Source organism: Callospermophilus lateralis, chromosome 6 (genome assembly GCF_048772815.1).
Source record: "Callospermophilus lateralis isolate mCalLat2 chromosome 6, mCalLat2.hap1, whole genome shotgun sequence".
Lineage (NCBI taxonomy): Eukaryota > Metazoa > Chordata > Mammalia > Rodentia > Sciuridae > Callospermophilus > Callospermophilus lateralis.
The window spans coordinates 80,521,020-80,534,565 of record NC_135310.1 but is presented as its reverse complement, the minus strand read 5'-3'; the positions used below and the strand labels follow the sequence as shown (position 1 = coordinate 80,534,565).

At 31.7% G+C, this 13,546-nt stretch overlaps 1 pseudogene; it reads right to left on the bottom strand.

Annotated features, from left to right (window-relative positions):
- Nucleotides 1-323: 323 nt before the first annotated feature.
- LOC143401904 (TRAF family member-associated NF-kappa-B activator pseudogene) overlaps nt 324-13,546 on the bottom strand; it is a 192,956-nt pseudogene continuing 179,733 nt past the window's right edge.

The following is a 13,546-nucleotide window of genomic DNA, read 5'->3' as shown; positions in this document are numbered from 1 at the left end:
TAATTTTGTACATAATGATCTTTTAAAAGATAAAAGAAAGTTATGAAATATGTCTAGAAAAAATTCAAATCACTGTTAACACAATGAAATTATCTTGAATTTAGTTTATAATCAAGTTTTTATAGTATTACAAATTCAATATCATCACATGAAACTTGATACATCTATTTTTAGATGTGTCCTAAGTCTCCCCATTAAAGTGTGGATTAAAATGTCAGAGGAAATTGTTTCTGGATGTAATGGATGATAGGAGAACGTTTGCCAGAATTCACAGACTCGAAGTACTTGCAGTCCTGAGTCTGTTACTACCACTAAGCCACTGTCTAGATGATGAAAAAGCTTCCACAGAGCCTACTGTGGTCTTGGATAGCTTCTCCTGGGGAGCAGAGTGAGGGAAAAGGTGCATCAGACAGGCCTTGAAGAGGAATGTGTACATGTAGAACTCATTATTGTCTCCACTGGCAAACTTGAAACTCTATCCAGAGTTGTCCTGATATAAGTGTTTACCAAATTTGAGCATTTTGCTTTCTCTGGTGTTTTAAGGTTCAGCATAGCTGAAGCTACAGGGTCCATTTGTGAATTTCAAATAAAGTTTCTTTTGTTTTCACAACATTTCTTGGTTATCTCTAATACTAAGTGTTTCTGGGCACAATTGCCTCAGATGTAGTAGAACTGAGAATTCTGGGTCCCTCTGGAATGCTATGAGCAGAATCATTGTCCATAGATGAAGACTAGCAGAGTCACTTTGCTTAGGTGGAAACTTGATATTGAATTTAGAAAGGGATTCAAAAGAGATGTCTTCCCCATTTTTCCCAGTTCTCTTGGTATGACAAACTTGAGGTATGGATCACTTCTATTTATAATCATCTTTGGTCTGAGGCTTAAATAGTGCTTTTTGGTTATCTGTTTTATTTGTACACTGTATATTTACAGAGCACTGTGTTTTGGTTGCAATGTCTGGTATATTAAGTTTGCTCATGCAGTCTTTCTGTCTTTCTGTGATTCTTGCTTTATGTATGTTCAGTGAAATTCTTCTTTCAGATTCTCCACCCCCCCACCACTAGCCAAATCATTTTTACATGGAATAAAGGAGTACTGAAACCACTTGGAGAAGTTTCTTTCTTAGGGGAAGTACCTGCTTACTTCTTACCTATTTTTGTTGGGAGAAAAGCCTTTCATGCCTTGGTCAAGAGCAAAAAGGGCTGGATAGAATATATCAATTTTATTTTTTGTACTTTATTTTTCTCTTGGCATTACTCATTTAATTTTATTTATCATGTGGCTGATCAAGAGTTAAATTATTCTTCCTTATTTCACTGTCTATCTGGAGAAGAACATTAGCCATAACTGTTATCTCAATTGGAATTTACAAAAAGTAATTTTGATTTCTCTGTCAATAATAGCTAAAGTGACACCTTCTCCAGTTGCTCATACATTATTTGCACTTGGTCTTTTACTATATAGTTCCTTACTGCAGAGTCTCCACCCATTTGTGCCTGTTGGAAGGCTTCATATGCTTTGTTAAATTGCTCTGCAATGTTTTTATCATTCTTCTTTGTCCTGTAGCATCACTATAAAGGATGGATTAAGTGATAGGTTTGATGGCTGTGTTCTCACAGTGAATGGGGTTGGCTTTTGCTATTTCCATGTCTTACACTTATTCTCTCCATGACCCTTTGGGAAATTTCCAAGTTTTATTGACAAGACTATGATGACACTACAGAGGAAAGCAGAAAGCAACTTTCTCATGCACCAGGCCATTGACTCCTCACCCAATTTTAAATGAATGATGCAGTTTGGAGGGAATATGCTGGCATGGTTTTATCTAATTCCAATCTTCATGATCCTCACAGCCTTCTCTCCATATATTCAGTCTTGTTCTTTCTTCAAGGTTTAACATTCTAGACCTTAAAAAACAAAACAAAATAAAACAAAAAGAAAAAAAAAACCCTCTACCTTTATTTTCAGTTCCTTTTCTTATTTTCTTATTTACCTGGCTCTTATATCTGCCATTTTCCCATTTAATTAGTTGGATTTAGATAATTTTTTATATTTAAAGTTTTGCTTAAATACCAGTATGTTTGCATGAATTAGAAAAAGACACACCTCTTTGGCAGAGAAATTACATATAGGCACTACCAGTGGCTGAGCAAATTAGCAGGAGGAGGCTCTTTGTTTTGAGGAAAGACACTATAACCAGGATTGACTATATTCCAGCCTCTACTTGCTTACCAGCTATGTGACCACATGTACAACTAGACAACTCTTCTCATAAAAATCTAACATTCATATCTCCACTAATGGAACTACAGCAATAGTTGCATTTATTTCAATGTTTGTTGAATTAGCAAGCTCTTTTTGTCATAACGAGAAAAATACCATTAAATCTTTTTTCCCCTTAAAGTATGTGGCTATTCTGACAATACAGAGTCCACAGGCCAAAAAGAGCAGGGCACTGAAGGAATAAGGAGGTGACAACTGTATAATTTAGTGAGCAGGTCTGTCATTGAAATTGTGGTCATAATGGAAGCAACTTTCAGTGGTTATGCTCTTTTTTGGCCTGAGCAGTTTATAAAATACAAGTCTAGTTTTTTTCAAAAGCCGTTCTCATGCTCACACAACCTTGCTTTCATATATTTTATTTAATTCCATGGTTTTTTTTTTTTTTTTTGGCTGCTATATCAAAGTTGTAATGTTTCACAGGATGATGTAGTGCCCAGATGCGATTCTACACGTTGGCCACGTGGGGTGTTCTGTGTTTGAAGCAGCTGCGTGTTCCTGTCATAGACTCTGAAAAAAAGACTACATTCTTTGGTTGGATTTCCTAAACTGCTGAAATTTAAAGTTTGAGGCAGTAGCCAGGGACAAGTCACCCATGTTTGTTACACTACTCTTTAATTTTGAGAATTTCATGAACTCAGCCTCTTTGACGTTGCATTTGAGCCCCACTAGCATTTGTGAAAAGACTTGGAGGAATTCAGGTGCTTCTGCAAGTTGTCATGCTTATTACCATCTGTTTGTTGTACAGTTGTTTTTAGTTCATCAATCACTATGACTGTGAGGCCAAAGGGACTGCAAGTGCTGTCTGACTTCTGAGTCAGCTTTTCCTCTTCTCTCTTGACATCACACTGGGTTATGCCTGGTGAGTCTTCTTTGGTGAAGAGATTATTTCATATACTGATGTGAGATCAAATAGTTTATGATGACTTTGTGAATGGGCATTACCTGATAAGTTTGAACATGGCTCAAAGAAATGAGAATGATTTAATTTACTTCAATCCCTTTCTTACTAATATTTTTGTATGCCACTTCTGAAAACATGGAAATTCTCTCCCAACTAATATCCTTCTTGTGAAAATATTAATTAGTAAAAAGAGTAGTGTTAGAAAAGGTATGATTATCTGGTAACTGGAATGGGTTAAAATTAGATGGGAAATTTCTCAGGATAGAACAAATAATACCTTGAATGAATAAACTATTTTTTATAAACTAAATAAACTATTTTTCAAATAAATAAACTATTTTTTCTATTCATTAATGAGAATCAAAGTTAATTAGTATTCAGTAAATTGGTCATTTTTGGTGTATGGTTCCATAAATTTTAACTCACTTACAAATGTGTCACCAACATCAAAATTGGGATACAGAGATAGAGACCCAAACACCCTCAAGCTGTCACTTTTTATTCCTGTACTTCTTCTACCCCTAAATCTTGGCAATTACTTATCAGGTCTTCATCACTCCAGATTATTATTTTGAAGAATTTTGTATAAATAGAGTTATACAGTGTACAAACTTTTGAGAAAATTCACTTGAGATTGATTCAAGTAGTTGAGTGTAACAGCAGTTCAATCTTTTTATTTTCAATTGTAATAATGGAATTGTGTCATTTACTACAATTTGCTTATTTATTCAACCTTTTAAAAACCTTTTTTCATGTTTGGGTGATTATAAATAAAGTTGCTATAAATATTCATGCACAACTTTTTTTTGTGTGAACATAAATTATTATTACTTTTGGATAAATATGCAGAAGTGCCATGGTTGGTCGCTCAATAAGTGTATTTAATTTGGGGGAGAAAATTCCAAACTAGGTTTCAGAGTGGCTGAATCATTTTACATTCCTTTGATTTAGGGTTTTCATCAATTTCTTAGCACGGAGAATTTGGAAGTTAAACATCTTTTTCTCCCCACATGCATACACAAACACATATAATAAACTATACATATATAAGCTATATATATATTATATATACACATATAGATTGCATGTAAATTATTTGTCAAGAATTTATACCAGGCACAGAGCATTATTTAACATACAGGAATGTAAGAAGTCCTAAAACCCATAGTATTATCCAGTTCTACTTACTGGGAAGAAACAGGGTGGAGGAAATACTCTCATGTCAATAGAATATAAAGGATAAATAAATATTGATAAAAATGTGTCAATGTTGCCTTTCATACACTAATCCAATTCTGATACTAATTATGAAACTGATCTCTAAGTTCTCCTTAATCTTCACAACAACACTTGTAGCACATTATTAGTTCCATATTATAGATGAGGAAATGGAATGCCAGACCAGTTGAAGGATGCACCCAGGTTAAAGGGTAGGTAAAAGACTGCAGTCAAGTGTGTCTTACTCTACTTCTGCAATCCTCTATATATTGTATTGTGTGTTATTTATCTATTTATTTATTTTCAATTCACTACTTTTTCCTACAAAACATGGTGTCAGATTAATCCCCCAAGTAGTATGGATAAATATTATGGGTCAAAATAATTTATAATGCCGGATTTCAGACTTTTACTCTTCCACTTTGTAACACAAATTTTAACTTTAAGGATGCACAATGGGTATTTAAAAGTGTATAGAAAATACAGACAACCTCTTGGAACACTTGTGATGAGAAAGATGAAGTCCATTCTTAGTGTGGGGTAGGAAAAGACAAAATATCTTCAGAGCAAGTTACCCTGCAAGTGACAAGAAGGAGGCACAAAGGAGGAAATTAAAGGAATAGAAGCAGAAGAAAAGAGATTGAAGAGTAAGAGCCATAGATAATATGGGGAAGAACTGGGATGAGTTTGTAGTTTTGTGGGTTTACTTTTCTGAACAAAGGTGGAGGAAAGAGACACTGGAGGAGATATAAAGTATAAAGTAATCTGAAACAGATGATTCTGAACTCATGCTCAGAATTTTCAAGAAAGTATAAAATATAACTGACTCTTTTGAAATTAATTTTTGATTACAGGACTTTTCTATTTACTATGATGTTGCTCTGACACAACTCCTGAGTCTTAGCTTCAGTTGGGTCATGTGAATATCTGGACTACATTGATCCCAATTGACACTATAGGCAATATTTTGATGATTAGAGAAGAAAATATATTAGTAAGAAGCAATTCTTGGAATATTTTGTTTGAATAAGGCTTATCTATAGAAATGTGCAAAAGGTATGACACATTTTTTTTATCTTCTATTTGCTTTTCTAAGAACCCATGTTTTAATAATATAATAATAAAATATTTGGGGAACTATTTTTCAATAGAATGTTATTTTCTATTTCTAAATATTATTATTTATAATCTTATGCTCTGATTTATTCTAAGCAAAACATTGACATAATTTATTAAAGATAAATACTATTAATTTGAAAACAGAAAGGAATTGTGAGATAAAAAGAAAATGTAGTTAAAATATCCGAAAGAACATATCATGAAATCCAGTAAGATATCTTATTCTATGGATAGGATATTGAGTTTGTTAATTGGAAAATATTAATTTAGCCTCTTTGTATACAGTCTGATGTTGGACATTTGGGATACAATAGTGAGAAGGAAAAATAGTTCTCTCATTCTCTCTGCTGAAAGTCTTATTGATTCTGCTCATTCCAAAACTCGTAGTCAACATGTGGAAGAACAAAGAAGAAAATCTAAAGGTATATTAAACTGAGGTGTTTGAATTGTCCCATAAACTTGAGCAATGCTGTTAGTAAATTAACCTTTGAAAGATCTGGTCAAACTGGTAAAACATCAAAGCTATTCTTCAGGTTTTCAGTTTTAAAATATTATAATACAGAAAGAAAGAAGCAAGTAGTAGCTCGTTGCCAATTTTCTATTTGTTGTTTTATAATTTTAAGTTTAAAATAGGCAATTGACTTTTCAAAAATTCAGTAAGTAAACTCAGCCAAATTTTGAAAGAATATGAGCAATCAATAGTCATTGTTATAAGATATTTTAAAATAAAATTAATGATCTCCCAAAGCCCCTCCACTTTTCTCTTTTGAATTTTTCCCCACTGGATTTTTTTTTTTTTCAGTGCTAGGAAGTGGACCCAGGTCCTTATAGATGCTAGGAAGCACTCTATCCCTGAGCTGTACCACTGGGCCTTGAATTTTTTTTTCAGGTGAACACGCTAAATTACTTTAAACTTTACTATTTGTCCTAGAGTTAATATACTTTGTGAGGCAAAAATATTTATTTTATGTACTTCCCATGGCTTAATAAAAATGTTTAAAAAGCAAGTTATCAACAAGAGGATAATAAAGTACTTTATTTAGAATATAAAATTTCCTATTAAATTTGAATTTAGAATAAATAATATGCAATTAACTTTCTTGGAAATGTATGTCCTAAGAATTATTTAGTATATCTCTAAACATTTCTAACCATTATTTATTCCTCATCTTAAACTCATTTTCTCTGGTCTTCCTATATTTTATCTAGTCTTTACTATATATTTATATTATTGATATTTTGAAATCCTATTCAATTTAATTCTTATTTTCTAATTTATTAGTGCTACAGAATAAAACCTAGAGCTTTTTACATATTAGGCAATCTGCAACTGAGCTACATCCACAGTCATAACTTTTATTTGTAAATATGATAATCAGGATCAATAAATTCATAGTTAAAAGTACAGAAAGTAGACCATAACTAAAATATTATCTTGTAAAGCAACAAAAAATAATTTTAAGTTAATTGGGATAATTTGGCATATTTGTCTGCTTTACAAATGAAAATAGCTGTTTTACTAAGATTATTGTTTGCCTTAAAAATATTTCCACAAAGCCAAACTATAGAACTTCCTCTCTGCTTGATATATAAAAGATATAAGAATATTCCATTTTAATAAGGAGAAAGAGTCACATATTCTAGAAAATCTTTAATTACTTTTAGCCAATTAGAGAACTGAGGTTTTAAGGCAATCAAGTAAACTAAATTCTCAAAACTTACAAATTCTTTTGCATAAATGAGATATAAAATTGATGTCACAGTTGGCAGAACACAAGAGGAAAAACTAGTCTTTATAAAAGTGAATAAAAGAATACAGTTGATATTTTAACCACAATTACAGGTGGAGTGTGGGCCGGCTTGATAATCTGAAATAACTGGAAGCCCCTGATGTGAAGTCTGTGTTGCACAGGAGAAAAATCACAGAAATACAAACTATATACAAGCTCAACTCCTGGGTAGATTGACTAGAGATGCCATAAAAGACAGGAATCAAAAGAGGCATACCCCGGGGCTGGGGATGTGGCTCAAGTGGTAGCGCGCTCGCCTGGCATGCGTGCGGCCCAGGGTTCGATCCTCAGCACCACATACAAACAAAGATGTTGTGTCCGCCGAGAACTAAAAAATAAATATTAAAAAATTCTCTCTCTCTCTCTCTCTTAAAAAAAAAAAAAGAGGCATACCCCTGCACTTACCTTGGACTCTACTGTCTTAAACATAATAAAATGCATTCAATAAAAAATTGTCACACACAGAAGATGAAAAGTTAACATTTTTAAGAGATAAACAATCAACACAACCAGATACAGAGATGATCCATATGTGTGATTTCTCAGAGAAAGATTTAAAAATAACCATAAATAGTGTAGTAGATAATGTAGTAGGAAAGGGAAACAGAACTCATGTATGGATAGAATATTTTGGGAGTGAATTTAAAATAATGAAAGGGTCAAATAGAAATGGTAGGAAAAAATGTTAAAATAATGTGATGTCAAAGAGGAAGTATTCTGCTAAAGATTTATTAGTAAACAATACTGCAATGGAAAAACAAATCAATGAACTTGGGCATAACAGAAATTGCTGAAGTTTAAACATAAAGAGAATATGCATTTTTTAAAAAAAGAACAGAGAACCCATGGATTGTGGGATGCAAAGTATATGTCACATTAAAATCCAGGAATGAGAACAAGAACATGATGCAGTAGAAGAAATATGTTAAGATATAATAGCTGAGAATTTTTCACCCAATAATGAAGGAATTAAACAACAGATCCAAAGAACCCAAAGCAGGAGGGATTAAAAAAAAAATCTTATAGATAACATATTCAAGGTGTTGGATGTTAAAGATAATGAGAAAATATAAAGACAAATGAAAACATATGATAATCTGAAAGACAGGACCTAGTGCTAACAATTTCATTTTGGAAAAAGATCACATGATAGTTTTAATTTGAACAAACAAGAAATAAAATCACTTTATTCCTTAAACATTAGAAGGATCAGTCAGAGAGAAACTAAATGTCATAAAGTAAGATTTTTTTTTAAAAAAAGTATTAAAAGCCGAGAAGTCCTTAGACAATATCTAAATCTGGTAAATTTATAAGTAGAACTTTTTTGTATGTATCAGGCAACCGGAAGGAAATACTTAAATAATTAAAGCTAGCTATATGGAAGCACATTTTTCAAGAGGACAAAATTATGACTCTCACATAAGTGTGAAATTAAATGTGTCAATTTTTTTTCAACTTGTTAACTAAAATGGGGACTACTAAGATAAGATGATCATTTCAATGAGCATTTGAGTTACTAAATATTGCTAGGAAATTTAAGAAAGAAATGTTAGAATGAAATTTCTGGTTCAGATACAAAACTGCTTAATGTTCTACAAGATTATAAATTGTACCCATTATGGTTATCTTTTCTACCACCAAAATTGGTGGCATTCTCTCAGAGAAAAACTGCACATTAGTATGTAACTGCATTAAGTTTGTGCTTTGATTTTTGGCCTCAATTGTTGCTTTTGGAGCACTGGTCTACACAGAAGAAGTGGCCAAAAAGAATGCTGTTTTTAGCCTTGCGCAATTATTACTTTGATAAAAATAGAATAGAAAATAAATAAATAAAATATTTATTAAAATAAGGTCAACTAACACTTATTTTATTTTTTTGGTATGTGCTGAGTACAAAATATTTAATGTACATTACAAAGTTTAACTTTATCACAATCCTTTACCATAATATTACTTTTTTTTTTTTTTTTTTGCATTTTACATATGAGAAAACTGAGTTCCAAGAAAATTAAAACACTAGTAAACTTACATTCCACTAAATGGCGTTTGCCGTTTCTGTGATTTTAATTTTGCACCTGGAATGAAGAGAAGGTGATTGTTTTAACATTAGAATAAAACATCTCTGGGAATGGGATCGTTCTTAAATCTGAATAATTCATTAGAAGAACAAATAAAACTATTTTCTGATTTAATGTTATTTGTGGTTAGAAACTGCCATGAACAAATATTGCAGCAGACAACATTTAAATGCCTGAGTATGCAAAAAGTGCAGCAGAGACCCACCATTTGAATACTCTTACTTTTTCTTTTGCACAATTTTAGCCTTGTAAGCTTATTTCAGCAGATTAGCTTTTGGAAAGTTAATAATAGGATATAATTGTTAGCATCCTCAGTTTTGTTTGTTTAACTGCACTTTTCTCTGCATGATTTTTTAAGGTACCAAAATACTTTTTTTCTGTTACACTTTGCATGATTATCTTTGAATACCGAATATATACTTGTTGCTAAATATTTCTGTAATAGCTAGTGTCTTAATATATGTATGCTTGTTTTAAGATGGAGCTTTTTGTTTCGTTTTTTTAAACCTGGAACACTATGCAAGTGAATCAAGTCCACACTATTTCAATGCTTGTGTCTTCTTCAAAGTTCATATAAAACTGTATAGAATGTGTTGCTTAGAGACTATCACTTAGAGAACTCAATTCCTGTTAATGCTGCATGTGGAAAAGGAAACATTAGAGCAACGGTGCTGAAAGTTAAATTAAATAGGTTCATCTTGTGCTTGTCCCTATGACTTGAGCTTTAGCTGAAACTCGCCTCACCTTCCCTACCCTGGAGGACTCTGCTTTCCAGCTGCTTGCTTCAGAAGCTTATTTTGCTCTCATGTCACACAGGTGAACTCAGGGCTGATGTCTTCCTTGCCACCCTTCAGCACTCCACGCCAGAACATTGGTACCTGTTCATCTGCACACTGGGGCTACAGTATTCTCACTTCCCTCTTATGGTGTCATCTCCTCTACTCCCGTCATTCTTTCTCACCCAATAGAGACTTCAGCTCCTGGACTTTCACCTCTTCCAGAGGCCTCATCCTTCTCTGCAATGTTAACACTGTGGGACAAAACATCTAACATTCTAATTTGTACATTCCTTGGCCTTTTTACTTCTAATACTCCTTTTTACCCCATACTTTTTGCCATTCATCCTCATGGTGACAAACTAGATTTTGTTTTCAATGTCATTTTTATTCCTCAATTTCGCTACTGGAGTCTTATTTTATTAATTTTTTTTTCTAATTTGCCTGACATTTCTTTTACTATAGTTTTGAATTTTTTTCTTAGTGGTTAATCTGCAGATTATAATTTACACCAATATGGACTAGATTGATACCAAATTGATTTTAATAGATATAAAAATTTTATATATTTAGTGTGCAATGTCTCTATACTATTATTGCCACAAATTACATCTTTTTCTATGGTGGGCCCATCAACTTCTATTAAAATTGCTGCTTAATGCAGTTCTCTTCTTTATCAGATAGAAAGAGTTAAAAATAGAAAATATATTTATACTCTTTTATGTTTAGCTATATAGTTACCTTTTCCACTAAGTTGTGAAGTTGAGTTGCCTAGTGTTCTTTTATTTCAGTATGAAGGACTTTCTTTAGAATTTCTTATAGGTCAGATATGCTAGTTACAGATTCTTTCAATTTTTGTTTATCTGGAGATGTCTTAAATTCTCTTCATTTTTGAAGGATAGTTTTATTGACTATAAATTTCTTATTTAACAGTTGTGTTTGGTTGTAGCATTTAAAATATATATTTAATCTCATTTCTTTCTGGCTTGCACGGTTTCTGATTAAATCAGCTGTGGATCTTATTGAAGATCACTTGTATGTGATGAATTGTCTCTTATTATTCAAAATTTCTAAATTTGGGGAATAGACTAAAAAATTTTTCAGAAATTTTTTTGCCAAATTTACAAATTCATAATTTTCCAAGGTTTATTTTTAAATATTTTAAAATTTTATAGATTTGTATATCTGATAAAATGATTTTTACAACTTTTTGACACATATAAAAAATTCAGTTAAGTTTTCATTGTGCATTGAGACGTATTTTAAGTATTTTTAATTTGACTCTGTGCGTATCTGAACTCTAAGAAGGACTACCACATGTCTAAGTTTTCACTGCTGTAGGTATATGCAGTGTAGATAAGAACCTTTGATACAATAAGCATTATAAGGGAATTAAAATTAAAGGGGCAGAAGTAGTAGTGTCATATCAGAGAAGGACACTTTGAAAAAAATATTATGTTAATAAAAACATAGAACATGAGGAAGAGGTAGCCAAGCAAAGACTTTGGGGAACTTCCTCTGGGAAGGAAAAATAATATATTTTGTTTTCTGAGATCCTAAAGCAGGAAAGAATTTGATGTGTTTTGAAGACTCTAACAGGTCCTATGGAGAAAGTATTTATGTTAGATACTTCACACATGAGTTATAGTACTGTCAGCTGTGTGTTGAATGTATTGAATCAACTATATATATATTAAATATAATGTCTTCAAACAGAAATACACATACAACAAACTTGGTTGGTCAAAATGTTATGACCAGAGGCTTGTAGGAACACTTTTATTTTCTCCTTAGGAGTGATTGTTTAGTATTTGCTAATTCAGAGTTCCCAGCAACTTTATAGAACTATTGCACATAATGAAACTTGATTATTCCATAACACATGTTGATGCTTACATGGAGACTTCTTTCAAAGTTTTTTTTTAATCTGTATGTTCCCAGCCTATATTCATCTGAGAGCTAGCATTTGATAAATGCTTACTTCAGTGCACAGAAGTGGATAATGCTACATATAATATTCAGTCATTTGTTCTGTGTTTGACTTGTGCACTTTCAATATGATTGTAAAATTATAGTGCTTATGTTTTTTTAAAAAATCAAAGCTATAAGTAAATTTAATGTTTGTTGCATAATCCACCATGCTTTTGCTTTTATAAAGCCATTTTCTCCAAGGAAATCAATAGATTCTAACATTTAAATATACAAGGTATGTTGATATGAGTTAAGTGAGTTCTGAAACTGGCAACATGAGGGACTAAATCACAATTCTGGTGTCTTTTTGGTGTAATATTTTCTCTTAAACGATTGTTCAGTTACTCAGAAGTTTGTATTTGCAATGAAATATTTCACTGAACTATAACAGGAAAGATTCACATATGTTTTAGACTGATGGTGTATAGAATCTAAGGAAATTAAGTATTCAGCTGATGTGAAAGACATTAGTGATTTGTTCTTATGGTTATGAGGCCCTTACCTTTTGCATTTGCAGAGATGTGGCATTGATCATATGTCATTTCATATATATATATATATATATATATATATATATATATATATATGCACATATATATATACACACACACACATACACTATATATATATATATATATATATATATATATATATATATATATATATATATTACATTCTATTCTCATAAGAATAGAATGTAAAACTCTGAAGAGTTTTATATGGAACTTCCTTTTTCATACCTGGAGTCACAAAGATAGATGAACGTGTTCAGCTTAGAATAGCAAGGGAAAAATAATTTCTCTTAATTACTCACTAACAGGGGAATTGTAAGGCAATTTCTGTATGCTTAGGTTGTCTCTAATTTTCTTTCAAAAATAATGACTTTACCAGTGGAATTCACATTTGTAAGAAAAGTGCAGGCTGTTTAACATTATGCTGTCAGAAGGGATTTGTTAGTTTGGTCGTACTTTGAAGTGAAACAATTCCTAATGCTAGCTCCTAAAGTCTAAAGAAAATTTAGTACAAGGAAATATCTGCCCTTATAAAAAATTAAATAAAAAATAAGATGTGCCAATATATGAATTATCCCTTGCTCCAAGGTTTATGCAAATATTTATAAAATAGTCTTCATAGTGAAATTAATTATGGCTTAATATTTAGGTTGAACCATGTAATTTACTAATTTTAAACAACTTTTGACTTACAAAAATGGCAATTTCATATAATTCATATAATTCAACTTAATATGATACCATTTTCTAAACAATTAAATATTATTATTCAAAATATGAATTTGAGTATTATTGACAACAAACTTTTGCAGACATCAGTGAAGTCTTTAGAAAATAGGGCCTGAAAATTTGAGCTCATTTAAGATATTGACAATTAATGCAATAATAAAAAATTCTG